Raw genomic sequence first — 15,184 nt, 5'->3', positions numbered from 1 at the left:
TGCATCACCACACAAACCGTACGAAGACTCATGGCGCCGATACATCGACGACATCAATTTCATATGGTGTCATGATCAATCTCCCCTTGATGATTTCATCTCCTTGATAAACTCATTTCATCCCACAATCAAACTCACATTTGAAACATCCACTACTCAGGTTCCCTTTTTGGACGTTTTGATTTATATTAAGAACAGAACACTCCACACTACCCTCTACTCTAAGCCCAATGACAGTCATGCTTATCTAATTCCCGAATCTTGTCACCCCTCCCATACTTTACAGAGTATCCCATAATTATAGTCAAGCATTGCGCATTCGTAGAATTTGCTCAGAAGAGGTGAATGCCTCACAGGGAATAGCACAACTACAAGAACATCTATCACAGCGCAACTACAACATAACAGATGTCCAGAAAGCTGTAGATAAAGCTTCCACCGTCCCCCGAGAAGACCTTCTGAAATACAAAATCAAAAAGCCACTGAAAAGGACGCCCTTTGTTGTATCATTTCACCCAAATCTAAGAAAACTCTCTCAGGTCATGCGTGAACACCTCCCAATTCTGCATCAGTCAGAGGACATGAAACAAATATTCCCTGAGCCTCCTATTGTATCCTTTCGCCGAGGTCGATCTCTTAAAGACCTGCTGGTCTCCGCCAAAGTGCATGAGGAGGCTGATGTACATGCAAACAGACCAAGGGGATCAAGCAAATGCAATGCCAAAAAATGTTGTATCTGTCCACTGATGGAGAACACAAATAAATTCTCCAGCACCGTCACGGGAGAGGAGTTTCGCATACTGCAACATATTGACTGTAAATCAAGTTACGTAATTTACTTGATCACATGCGCCCGATGCCGAAAACAGTATGTTGGAAAAACCACCACAACGTTATACACACGCATGAACAACACCCGCTCTGACATCCGCAAATATAACACAGAAAAACGTAAACAAATTCCGGTAGCACAGCATTTCAGCACACTTGATCACACAATCGACGATGTACGGGTCACGGGCATTGAACTTATCCACAAAAAAATCAAATCAAGTCACTTTAAGGCGGGAATCATACTGGATCTTGAAACTTAAAACACTCACACCGTATTGTATTAATGCAGATGAGTAATATGTATGGTATTTAGGAAATGTATATGAAAGATGATATTGTATTCATCAGAAGGGATGTTGCATTGGATGATTGATAGTCATTGTCATTGTTATATATCAAGTTATCAAATAATTAAATACATATATGTGACCGTGAACCTCAAAACGAACATAAAGTCGCTGTCACGATGTGACTGAGAGTGCGAGTGTGGAATGTGTGAGATTCCTTTGTTCAGGCAAGCCATCAGGTGGGAAATGGGGACAGCAGGCGTAAACAGCATAGAAAGTTAGAATCGGGCAAGCCAGGTGGAGAGAAGTGGTTAGGGAGAAAGGACAGTGTGGAAGAAAGAGGGTGGCTCAGTGGAGTCAGGGTAGAATGGCTAATGTAGAAAGGGAGAGTTGGTAGGAGAGAATAGGTATTTAGTTAGGGGGAGATAGTTGGGATAGATAGGTTTAAAGCCAAAAGGAGGAATTAGTTGGAAAGAAAAGGGACATGTAATAAAAAGGGGAAAGCTAGTTGGAACCAGTTTAAGCACAGTAGAGGGTGGAGTTATATTAGAGGCGACAAGGAAAGTAAATTTGGGGGGAAAATCAGTTGGATCTGAACATCTGTCAGAGCAAGACATGCTCTTCTAACTCACTGGTGATAGGAGTAGAGAGGTAGCTGATCGGCCTACAACGCAGCGCTGCATTTCAGGCAGGAGAGTCATGGCACAGCAGCCCCACGCATTAGGGCAGGGCACGCGCAAGACATGCTGCAGGCACTGACAACAGCTGAAGTCTCCTCCTCACCATTACTTCAGGGTCTGAACACCAAATCAGACGTAAGTAGTTTTGTAGCTGTATTAAGTTGTTTTTGCAATATTCGGAGTTCGTCATTATTGTTATATATATGCATATTTTTTTTTGTATATAGAGATTTATGTTATGTTCGCTGGTTCACTGTAATAATATGTGGATTAAGAATGTTAGAGTAAAGATTGTGCTATATATCAGATTGGATATGTTGTATAAGAGTACAATCCAGGTTTTGCTGTTCATAACTAAAGTGAATGAAGTTAGAAGTTTGTTAAGTGATAAGTTAAAATGTAATTTTGGTTGCTGAAGGATTTAAAGGTTAGTTATAATGAGAAAGGGATATATGTTAAGAGAATACAGTTCAGCTGGTTTTTGATTGAGATAGTTTATATGAGATGATCTGTCATGTTTATATGTTAAGTGAGTTATGAGTATATACATGGCGATGGTTTATTTCTGTAGTATGTATATATAGGTCTGTTTGTTATGGTGGAAGTATACAGGAGCATTATTAAGTATAAGGAAGTATTGAACTGTGGTTCATGATTGATATTACCCTGTGAATATATAATGTTATGAGAGGTGGTTATAATGTCCCCTTATAGATCGACACTGACGAGCTGGGCTCGACGTCATCGCTAATACGCTCGACGGAATCCTCACTACATCGACGGAATCATCGTTATCTCGACGGAACCATCGTTATCTCGACTGCATAGCAAATACGCTCGGCGGAATCACCGTCAGGTAACTCAACGGCATCATATTGACGGCATCACCATTAGCTCAACGGCATCTCGGTTAGCGTGAGGGCAATTCCCGCTACCCTGACAGAATTCCCGTACCTTGGTAGTCCTCCGGTGCAAGCGGTGGCATCTCGGTCGACACGACGACAACTCCCGCCAGCCGGACGACATCCTCGACATCGCGATTATCCAGGCAACTTCTGCATTACCGCACAGACTAGTTCACACCCCCCCCCCCATTCCCGTCGGACAGTATACATTGAAACCACACGTGCGCACAGTAAAGTATTGAACCACAGGTATTTTATTCAACCCGGGTCTAGGATGTGTTTATAAGATTAGTTTAGGATGTGTTTACATGAGGAAAGGATTTATTAGCATATTATATTATCTCATTGGATCGCTCCTGAACGTTTCTATAATTTCTTTGGTGTAAATACGAACGCAGTTGTAATACGTTTTTTTTTTGTGGGAAAGTATTGTAAAAATATATTTTTTGTTCATGAAGTCTTGTTGGAAAAATAAATAGCAGAAGAGCTGCATTTTTTGTTCAGTAAACTCACGAAGTGTTGAAGTGTATCAATTACAGTGTATCTCATAGCAGAACCAGACTTATCGTCAGTCGTAGATAAATACAGATCTTAGAGCTGACATAAATGGCGACCACGAAGGGACATTTTTTCTTTCATTGATAGGTTAGGTTAGATTGAGAAACTGTTAATTATATGGATTTGGTATGTGTTCCATTGTCTTATGTTAACCAAGTTTTGCATGTTCTCACCAAGAAATAGTTACAGGGTGCACGGAGACTTCGACTGCTGCAGTGCCATTTCCAGTTTTGATACAAGCACCGTTGCCAGTACTCCTGTGCCTGCCTGATACCGCTGTGCTGCGTTGGGTGAGTTTATTGCTGGGGTTAACATAATGGATAGGGACAGGTTTATAGAACAGGGTAAAGAGTTTGGACTTAGTGGGATGGAATTAAAGGAATATGTAGACACGTGTGTGCGAGAAGCGCGAGATGAGAGAGCGGCAGCTAGAGCTGCAGAGGCGGCTTTGAAGCAATCAGAAACTGATTTGATAGCCAAACAAATTCAACTCGAGGAACTTAGGAAAGAGATAGGAACGTCCAGCAGTGCGACTTGGGTCACACACCGGCCAAGTGTTCCTCCTCTTCCAGTGTTCCAAGATGGAAAGGACGACATAGACGCGTATCTGTGTAGGTTTGAAAGACACGCTACCAGTGTAGGATGGGAGCAGTCAGATTGGGGGATAGCTATATCAGCCCTGTTGACAGGTAAAGCTCTGAGTATTGTGTCTCGACTTACGGCATCAGAATCTATGCAGTATGAGGATGTCAAGAAGGCGTTACTCAAGGGATACGACCTCACTGAAGAAGGGTACAGGTTGAAATTTAGGAATGCAAAGATACATCATGGGGAAACGTACAGTCAATTTGCCGATAGAATCGAGAAATAATTGGATCGATGGGTTGAACTTAGCCAATATAGTGATGATGCTGTTGGATTAAAGAATCTCTTTCTGCAGGAACAGATTCTAGAGACATGCAGTAAAGAATTACTGATGTTTCTACGAGAGCGGGGACCGCAAAAGCTTCCAGAGTTATTGTGTCTGGCGGAACAGTACCGGGAGGCGCATGCAGACCCGAGACTCCGACGCATAAAAGAGAAACGTCCAAATGGAGCCCAGCCGTCGGATAGTAGCAGTCCAAAAGGAGATGCACCTGTGAAAGGCAAAGCACCCAGCGAGGGAAATGCTGCACCAGGGAAGGTGTGCTTCAGCTGTGGGAAAGCCAGACATTTCTCCAGGGACTGCAGAGCAAGACGAGTGCGGTCAGAGAAGGCTGCATCCCTCGAAGACTCAACGAGAGGAGACCCACCTAAGGAGGCAGGTGGGGAGTCACCGTCAACTAGAAAGGGGAGTTCGTCAACTCACCGTGACCAAGGTGCGATGTGTATTGTGGTACATAGGTCGCCGGTTGTTGGGCGAAATCTCACCAAAGACGGAAGCGAAGTGAAATTGGCCTGTGGAGGTACACTACCTGTGCTCTCTGCGGTCGCGTGTGGTACCAGTGAAGGGAGGATGCCAGTCTGCAAGGGCATGGTCAATGGCAAGCGAGTGGACGTGCTGCGAGACACGGGATGTTCGACTGTGGTAGTGAGACAGGGCCTTGTGAAAGATGAGCAACTCACCTCAGAGGAGAGGACGTGTGTTCTTATTGACGGGACTGTCAAGAGCTTCCAAGTAGCCCGCGTAGAGCTTGATACGCCCTACTTCAGAGGACAGGTGGAGGCACTATGCATGACCAGGCCTGTGTATGACGTCATCCTCGGAAACATACCGGGTGTGAAGGAGCCAACCAATCCCGACCAATCGTGGACACCTCCAGAGCTACAGGCACAGGTAGTGGAGACAAGAGGACAGAAGGAGCGAGCAAGGAGAGGCAGTGCAAGAGAGTACGGGATTCTCTCCCTTCGAGCTCCTCTATGGACGGGTGGTTAGAGGTCCACTAACCATTCTCAAGGAGCTATGGACAAGTGATGTTGAGGAGCCAGAAACGAAGACGACCTACCAATATGCGCTGGACCTAAAAGACCGACTAGAGGCAACTTGCAACCTAGCTCAGCAGAACCTATCGAGAGCAGCAGAGAAGTATCGGAGACAGTACAACAAGAAAGCCAAGGCCAGGAAGTTTGAAATTGACGACGAAGTACTGCTCCTCCTTCCCACTGATGGCAACAAATTGCTCATGCAGTGGAAAGGGCCTTTCAAAGTGGTTGGAAAGGTAGGTCAGATGGACTACAAGATTGATGTAGGGGGCAAGGTAAAAACCTTCCATGCAAACCTCCTGAAGCAGTTCTTCAGACGGCAGGAACGTGCAGGAGTCCTAGACATTGCCTGCACGCCAGTAGTTGATGGCAGCATGGATGAGAGTGAAGATGAGGAGGAGGACAGAGTCAGCTCAGTACCAAACGGCGAGCTGGTACACCTCCCACCTCTCACCTCATCAGGAACGGTTCGAGACGTACAGATAGGACCAGAGCTGGATGACGATCAACTTCAGTTTCTTTATCACTGCAGTCAAAGGTAGTGAAAATGTCGGCGCAGACTATCTGAGTCGACTACCCGAGTCATGAATTATTCTGCAGATAGGTAGGATGTTGTATATATGTCAGGTATCAACAATTTGGTGTGCAAGTGTCACACTGTTGTCATTCTCACTGAGTAATAGCTCATGAGTGATGATTTAGTAGCTGTAGGATATGCTGTCTAGATGTGTGTTTGTTGAGAAATGTTCAGAAGTGTCATATCACCGAAAAGTTATTAGAAAATTAGATATGACTAATTTCTTGAAGTAGGGGGTGATATGTCACGATGTGACTGAGAGTGCGAGTGTGGAATGTGTGAGATTCCTTTGTTCAGGCAATCCATCAGGTGGGAAATGGGGACAGCAGGCGTAAACAGCATAGAAAGTTAGAATCGGGCAAGCCAGGTGGAGAGAATTGGTTAGGGAGAAAGGACAGTGTGGAAGAAAGAGGGTGGCTCAGTGGAGTCAGGGTAGAATGGCTAATGTAGAAAGGGAGAGTTGGTAGGAGAGAATAGGTATTTAGTTAGGGGGAGATAGTTGGGATAGATAGGTTTAAAGCCAAAAGGAGGAATTAGTTGGAAAGAAAAGGGACATGTAATAAAAAGGGGAAAGCTAGTTGGAACCAGTTTAAGCACAGTAGAGGGTGGAGTTATGTTAGAGGCGACAAGGAAAGTAAATTTGGAGGGAAAATCAGTTGGATCTGAACATCTGTCAGAGCAAGACATGCTCTTCTAACTCACTGGTGATAGGAGTAGAGAGGTAGCTGATCGGCCTACAACGCAGCGCTGCATTTCAGGCAGGAGAGTCATGGCACAGCAGCCCCACGCATTAGGGCAGGGCACGCGCAAGACATGCTGCAGGCACTGACAACAGCTGAAGTCTCCTCCTCACCATTACTTCAGGGTCTGAACACCAAATCAGACGTAAGTAGTTTTGTAGCTGTATTAAGTTGTTTTTGCAATATTCGGAGTTCGTCATTATTGTTATATATATATTTTTTTTTGTATATAGAGATTTATGTTATGTTCGCTGGTTCACTATAATAATATGTGGATTAAGAATGTTAGAGTAAAGATTGTGCTATATATCAGATTGGATATGTTGTATAAGAGTACAATCCAGGTTTTGTTGTTCATAACTAAAGTGAATGAAGTTAGAAGTTTGTTAAGTGATAAGTTAAAATGTAATTTCGGTTTCTGAAGGATTTAAAGGTTAGTTATAATGAGAAAGGGATATATGTTAAGAGAATACAGTTCAGCTGGTTTTTGATTGAGATAGTTTATATGAGATGATCTGTCATGTTTATGTGTTAAGTGAGTTATGAGTATATACATGGCGATGGTTTATTTCTGTAGTATGTATATATAGGTCTGTTTGTCATGGTGGAAGTATACAGGAGCATTATTAAGTATAAGGAAGTATTGAACTGTGGTTCATGATTGATATTACCCTGTGAATATATAATGTTATGAGAGGTGGTTATAATGTCCCCTTATAGATCGACACTGACGAGCTGGGCTCGACGTCATCGCTAATACGCTCGACGGAATCCTCACTACATCGACGGAATCATCGTTATCTCGACGGAACCATCGTTATCTCGACTGCATAGCAAATACGCTCGGCGGAATCACCGTCAGGTAACTCAACGGCATCATATTGACGGCATCACCATTAGCTCAACGGCATCTCGGTTAGCGTGAGGGCAATTCCCGCTACCCTGACAGAATTCCCGTACCTTGGTAGTCCTCCGGTGCAAGCGGTGGCATCTCGGTCGACACGACGACAACTCCCGCCAGCCGGACGACATCCTCGACATCGCGATTATCCAGGCAACTTCTGCATTACCGCCAGACTAGTTCACACCCCCCCCCCCCATTCCCGTCGGACAGTATACATTGAAACCACACGTGCGCACAGTAAAGTATTGAACCACAGTTATTTTATTCAACCCGGGTCTAGGATGTGTTTATAAGATTAGTTTAGGATGTGTTTACATGAGGAAAGGATTTATTAGCATATTATATTATCTCATTGGATCGCTCCTGAACGTTTCTATAATTTCTTTGGTGTAAATACGAACGCAGTTGTAATACGTTTTTTTTGTGGGAAAGTATTGTAAAAATATATTTTTTGTTCATGAAGTCTTGTTGGAAAAATAAATAGCAGAAGAGCTGCATTTTTTGTTCAGTAAACTCACGAAGTGTTGAAGTGTATTAATTACAGTGTATCTCATAGCAGAACCAGACTTATCGTCAGTCGTAGATGAATACAGATCTTAGAGCTGACAGTCGCACACACTGATTTTGCGTGAGGACTGAAAATAAGTGAAATGGGTCAACCTAGCCGAACTTGACTTTTTCAAATTTTCTGAAAGAGCAGGTCTTCTTTTACATTATGCAAAATTTGGTACCATAAAACGGGCAGGAAAGTGTGTTTCTAAGCAGTTTATCTCGAACATTTTTGGTAGAATAGTGTGATTAGGTGAGTCTTTAGAATCCCTTTTTCATTTCTGAAAAACCTTGTCCACACTCTTCACTGTCAACTCTAATAACTTTTGAAAGGATAGTGCTACTGCTTTGAAAGTTGGCATCAATTATGGACAGAATGTGTTAGTGAGGCATGTTTAATTTCAGTGTAATCTGATAATCTATTCATTGTTGTTACTCTGGTGGTTTACTTCCTGTTTTTTGTCCTATTCATGGCACAGCTAGCGCGGTTTGGTAAAGATTAAGGGTGGGATTTCACGGAGCACGCGAACGATTTGCGAAGGACGCGAATGGCAAAATCCAGCATTCGCATTTTGGTCTGCAAAAGATCGCCAAACGAACGTGAGGGTTCGGAAGCGTCGTCAACTGTTCGCGAATGTCGTTTTTACTTCGGCGAGTATTTCAAAAAAGATTGAAATTTTCTGCGAACCTTTTCCGCACACTTGGTCGTGATTTGCTCGTGAATTGTTTTCGAAAGTGTCTTTAAAGCCTCGTCATATGCGCAAGACCTTCGCAAGACACGCGCGATGTTCGCAAAATGCTCGTGAAACCCCAAACAGACTCCGAAACTTTGGAGAATGTCTCGCGTATGTTACGCGAAATCTGCGAAGTTTTTCCGATCATTTTACGCCGTAATCGCAAACTGTTCGCGTACCTTTTGAGACATTCTCGAGAACGTTTAGCGCACGTTTGGGGGATGTATGACATATACGTTTTCTACAAATAAAAATCGTAGCATACACCTAAACATCAAACAATTATCAACAACTATAGTAACAAAAGAAATTAAAGACTAGCAAAAAGAAAGAAATGTTTGATATAAAAAAAAATCGCAGAATACAGTTTTTTTTTTTTTTTTTTTTTTTTGTGAGTGTGGTGAGTGCGCCTAGCAGCTGCCTCCCACAGCTCTCTCTACTTTTGCTCTGCTTATCAGTTTCAGCTGGAATTTTTCTATAAGGCTGTTGCTAGTCTGATTGCACTAGTTTGCTGACACTGCTAGACAACTTTGGTGCCTGGATTTTGCATTTGAACGTGATATTTTGGATATCAACTTTTCTGGCTTCAGGCTGTATTGGTCACAGCACTGCAGGGACCTGGAGCCATTACTTCTGTGCAGTACCTTGTTGTTCACTCAACTGTACACTCAAGACAGCAATGCCTTGCACCATTAGCCTCCTTTCACTGGTTCTTTTGTGTTTGTCCATCAACCTGAATGTGGACTATGCTTCTTCATCTATTCATGGCAGGACAGTGAATAGAAGCCATGACCATCACCGCCATCACTATGCAGGGAAAAGGATTCTATACTACAGCAACTCCACCAGCACATTTCGCACTGAGTTGACAAAAGCTGGTGATGTACATCCCAATCCGGGCCCTGGTGAAAACGCTAAGAATCATGGGCTTTCTTCAGCATTTTCTGCACAGGCCATTGTACCCAGGATACAGAGTCTGGATCGAAGAGTATCATACAGCCGATCTGAACTCTTTGACCTACACTGCATCCAACGAATTGACCTGGGTACTTGGGATACCATTAAAACACTAGGGATCTCAAGAAGACGCCCTACCCATAGAGGCTGTAAAGGGGGCAGACACAAACGTCAGCATGCTGAAACTACCAACAAGCTTTCCCAGGATCCAAAGGTCCCACCACCAGGCTGCGGACGTTGTCAGATGGTTCTCTGGAATGCCAGATCTCTTAATAACAAGATGCATATGGTGTCAGACATGGTAATCTCGCAACATGTGGATATCTTGGCACTCACCGAGACATGGCTCACAGGAGACGCACGTGATGATCGAGCCCTGTCTGATTTTTCTACTGACCTCCCTTCTCATCAGTTTATTCACTCACCCCGAAAGGAGAGATCAGGTGGTGGTGTCGGTATATGCCTTCATCGAAGCTACACTATTCTCGGAAGAGATGTGGGTACACTTCAATCTTTTGAATACATCAATGTTTTGATCTCTGCCAAACGTCAAAAGCCTCTTCGTCTGGTTGTAGTTTACAGGCCACAGAGAACAAAGAACCGAAGATCAACTTCATCCATCTTTTTGGATGAATTTGCAGTATTTCTTGAACAACTGGCATCTGAATCCAACCATCTTGTAATCTGTGGTGATTTTAATTTTCACGTCAATGATGATAAAGATCGAGAAGCTCTTCTGTTTCTGGACTTGATATCATCAGCTAATTTTACACAGCACGTTGACTTTCCTACCCATCAAAAGGGCCATACGTTGGACTTAATTCTTACCAGAGCCTCTGATGATGTCATTTCCCAAGTTCAATCATCGCAGTTTCTTCCATCTGACCACTCATCTGTCAGGTGTTATGTTAACATCAAGAAGCCGGATCCATCGAAAATTGATATTAGTTTTCGAAAACTTAAACATATTGACATCCAGGCTTTCCGGGCAGATATTCTTGAGTCTGAACTTTATGAGTCACCCGCCTCAGATCTTGATCAGCTTGTTCTCCAGTACAACAGGGTACTTCAAGCTCTTCTAGAGAATCATGCCCCTATGATCACTAGACGTATAACTGCAAGACCGCATTCCCCTTGGTTCAGTGATGATCTTCGCCATATTAAGCAGAGGGTAAGACAACTGGAGAGAAGATATCGTCACTCCCGAACTGAAATCAATCGCCAGATCCTTAAGAATGAATGTCATTTCTACAGCAAGCAACTTGCCAAGGCAAAGCAAGAGTTCTACTCCGAGCAGCTTGACGACTGTGACGTTCATCAACTCTTCCAGAGGGTTGATCGTCTGACTTCAGCCAGTGCCAAAAAGGTTTTTTTTTTTGTTTTTCAAACTAATGATTTGCATTTTTAAGCGTACGTGGCATCTAATATCTGACCATGTTCTTGATCTGACATATCATGTGTATGAACCACAAAATTATAAGAACTTTATGAGCACGTATTAAATCACAGAGAACAATTGAAATATCAAAGTATTAAAAACAGACGAACGTCCATGATGCTTTTATTTCTATCGCTGCTGCAAATTCCACTTTGTTGTCCCAACTGTAATGTATACGAAAATTTGGTGTTCCACCTAATGAACATATCCTGCGAAAATTGTACGTCTGCTGGCTGTACATGGGACGTAATATTCTTTTATGTAAAATTATACTCAGTTTTCGTCACGGACGTGCTTCCGCTATTTTCTAATAAACATCGTATCCCATTAAACGTTATTGGTGATATTGTTCTGAGTCGTAATCAACTAAGATCTAGCCACACGATAATATGTTTGCTTTGAGTTTTTATCCATTCTTTGTCAAATAGGAACCGAAATTATATTTTTAGACGAACCTCCGAGAAAAAAAGAACGTCCGTGATGATTGAAACGTTTTCGAGTGGGACACCATCTTGCTTTGATGACGAAGGTGCATTTTACCTTTGGCTCTCTAGCCGAGGAGCTGCATGTTATTTTTGGAGCGGACTGAGGCTTGTTCGCAGTTTTTGGACCATGCAATTCACCGAAAACCAAGCAAATAATCAATATTTTCTCTGAAAATTCACCTCCTGGTCACCCTGTGAGCAATACATAAGTTGTAAGGATGTCAAATTTCTTATAATTTGCATTGACAATACCTTTTCAAATTTTTGAAAGAGTTAGGAAGGCTAGGTACTCTCTGCCGATTAGTTATTCGTCCTGGAACATGACCCTATCAGTAGAGAGAACGTCCGTGACAATTCCAGCGAACGTCCGTGACGTATGCAATCCCTTCGATAGGGATAGCTTGTCCCGAAAGTGTCCTGTATTCTTTAAAACTTTTAGCTTTAATAGCCACAAATAAAGTTTTACAGAGTAAACAATGAGTTTAGGGCAGTAGTTTCAGAATTTTTAAGGCGTTATGTGATCATGATGAACAAACAGTTGAAAATTTACTCACAATTTTACGCTTGTTTTCCCTCTAATTATACAAAAACAGCTAAACATTGAAAACAAAGTTATAGGAAAATGGAATTTTGCGTAATCTGTAATTTCTTTGCATTTAAATTTCTTTCTAATGAGGATCTGGAGACAATTTGTAGTGTTACAGGTTCTGAAAATTTCGCTCACGGACGTTCTGTCCCAGAAAGGAAATTTCTGATAATTACAAATATATCTCTGCACATAAAGTTAATGTTAGTTGAAAATATTACCAAATCACCAAGCCGCCCATACCCAAAAGTGAATAATTTTCAGCGCTCAATTTTCTTGTAATAACAAAAGGAAAACGTTTTGGTTACGGATGTTCGTTGGTAGAATAAGTCAATGGATTACATAGTAGGAGAAAGAGGATCAGTGCCACTTTTTAGTGACAGATGCTCCAAGTGTTTATCTTTTGAGTATGGTAGCTGCCGTCTCAAACAGAACACATCCAGGTTTGGTCTCCATAACGGACGTTCGCTCTAATTGTCATGATATCAAATGCCTTAATTCATTCTTATTGTTCTCTTCATGATGATTTTTCTCTCATTCCCTCAATAGCCTGGACATGCTGCGACCAAAGAGAAAATAGAAACAAAACAAAGCAGACCAAAACAAATCCGAAAAGTGCTACGTAATCACATGTAGGATAGTGACGGAAGAAGTCTGTAATGGGCATGTGTTGAATAAAAAATGGAAAAGGTTCAAAAGGACGTGGAAGCAGTTGAATGAAAATGACTGAGAAACAGAGAAGGGATCGAGCTCCAACACACAAAGAAAAGAATTGCCAGTGCACTCCCGTTGTACCAAATTCCTCTGGAGAAGTTTTTGTTTGTTTGTTTATGTTTTTTATTCATCGAAATGCCGTCACAAGCGAACAAAAATAATGCAGTATACAATTAGTCCGATGAAAACAAACAAATCCTCCGCTTATCATCACATGTTGTTGTTTTATACTCATCAATGAAAAGCAATGTTCATTTGTAATTCTTTCCAATTTTTTTTTTTCATTTTACATTTAGGAGACAGAGAGATCGTCAATTTGTTTGTGCTTTTGTGCTTACTTTGAAAACACATGTTAAAAAGGTAATGATTAAGAATAGGTTTAAGGTTGCCCTTTGATACGTTCGCTCTTCCTAAGATTCGTTACTCCGATGTCCAAAGGTTTGTTATTCCGAAAATGGAAAAAAAAAGTTATTAGTTAATTAAGGAGGTGTGTTATTAAAAATTTCTAATTCCGAAAGTTTGTTAGTCCGAAAAAAGATATTAAAGATCATTATTTTTAGGTCCGTTCTTCTAAAAGTGGAAAGGGCCTGATATTCGTTTAGGTGAAAACGGTTATTCTGAGGTTTTGAAATTTGGAGAATTTTAGTTGTTAACTTGTTTCTCCACATTTGGATAAGCGAACATGATTTTTCATGTTCCAATTGATAAACCTTTCGATTAACCTTCGGAGATTCCTATCATTTACCGAATAAAAGAGCTTCATAAAAAGAACTCTATCAATTTTCGTATTGACAAACCGTATGAATAACGAGCCTCCGAAATGAGGCGCTACAAAATGTTTGATATAACAAACCACATTCTATAATATCGAAGTCATAAACATCCATCCAAGTTATATGGACTTATTGTGTGTTGTTATGACGAAACTTCGCAGTATCGAACCTACTATCATTTTTGACTAATGTAATAATACAAATTCTCCTCGTTAACAGTGTGTGTAACACAAGGAGCAAACACAGAGGGATTTTTTCCCAACGTATTCGTTTGCCCTCCCCAGCTAAACTTCGTATTTCTATAACGGAGCACATTTCTGTTCTCTTTCTATGTTAATTCTTTGTCATAATTTTAGCTGTGACCATGTTCGTTATTAAGCAAATTTTGCATTGTAGACTTTAGACAACAAATTTAGGACTTGAATCTTTACTTCATGATAACGAAATTTTGATAAATATATTCGTTCTCAAGGATGGACTACGTCACTGAGATAACACGTACGTTTGTACGTTCATTTACGAGAGATGGAAAAATTGTTTTCTTTGATTCCTCAGTATGAGAAGATAAGCTTATATAATTGAGAATTGGTAATATCAATTCAGGATTTTGCAGAGGAGATTGTTATCGACATGAAATCGCTGTTTGTTGTGAGTAGAATGCGTTTCCAACTCAAGAGAGCTGCATCTTGTTTGTTCCGAACGTCCGTGAGCTACATGCGAACCTCCGTGATGAAAACTATGCTATGTTTGTTGGGTTATAGAGACTGCCTAGATCAGATACATCTTTAAAAGGTATGTTATTATTTGGGAGTGAGGATTAAAGTATGGGATAGTGAAATAAGAGGTGAAAATATTGAGTTTCTGTAAAATGCGCGTAAAGTGGAGAAAATGTTTAGCGGAAGAGCAATATTTCAACAGAAACGACGAATTTAGTTAAATCATCAGCTGTCTAACATTACGTACAGGTTAAGAGTACAAGCTTAATATTCTGCAAGCACGTACACATGTCCCTTAAGATATTTCGTTAGGATTTTGAACTGAATCAGATCTTTGCAAACTATGTTAAATGGTATTCAAGTGTATGTGCTGTACTATTCCTCACGGACGTTCGCTGCTCTGGACATGGTAAACTTCAGCGGTGAATAAAAACTTGTTCCTCTGGGAAAATCCTAGTATAATGGGGTTCATATCAAAGCTTGAGTTATACTCTTTCAGGTAAGATGAATAATTTGGAGAATTTCAATTTTTTTAAATTTTGCCTTGTTTTGGCTCAATTGTACATCGTTCAAAATTCTTACCCATATATGTATGAGGGGTTTGTTTGCAGGGGCCGATGAGTCCATTTCTGAAGATTCTGAAGTACGATGTCTGTCATGAAGTACAAGGTGATACCTTTTGAATGATATATTGGTCACTACATATAAAGATATGTTTTTGAGGTTATGGTCAGGAGAAGCAGAAATGTCCTTGTTGTTCTCTTTATTTTTCTTGACCTTTAGCC

Source organism: Diadema antillarum, unplaced genomic scaffold, assembly GCF_040938485.1.
Source record: "Diadema antillarum isolate AM-2024a unplaced genomic scaffold, OU_Dant_1.0 scf00000170, whole genome shotgun sequence".
Classification (NCBI taxonomy): domain Eukaryota; kingdom Metazoa; phylum Echinodermata; class Echinoidea; order Diadematoida; family Diadematidae; genus Diadema; species Diadema antillarum.
The sequence above is the reverse complement of the archived record's forward strand: the minus strand, read 5'-3'. Positions refer to the sequence as shown.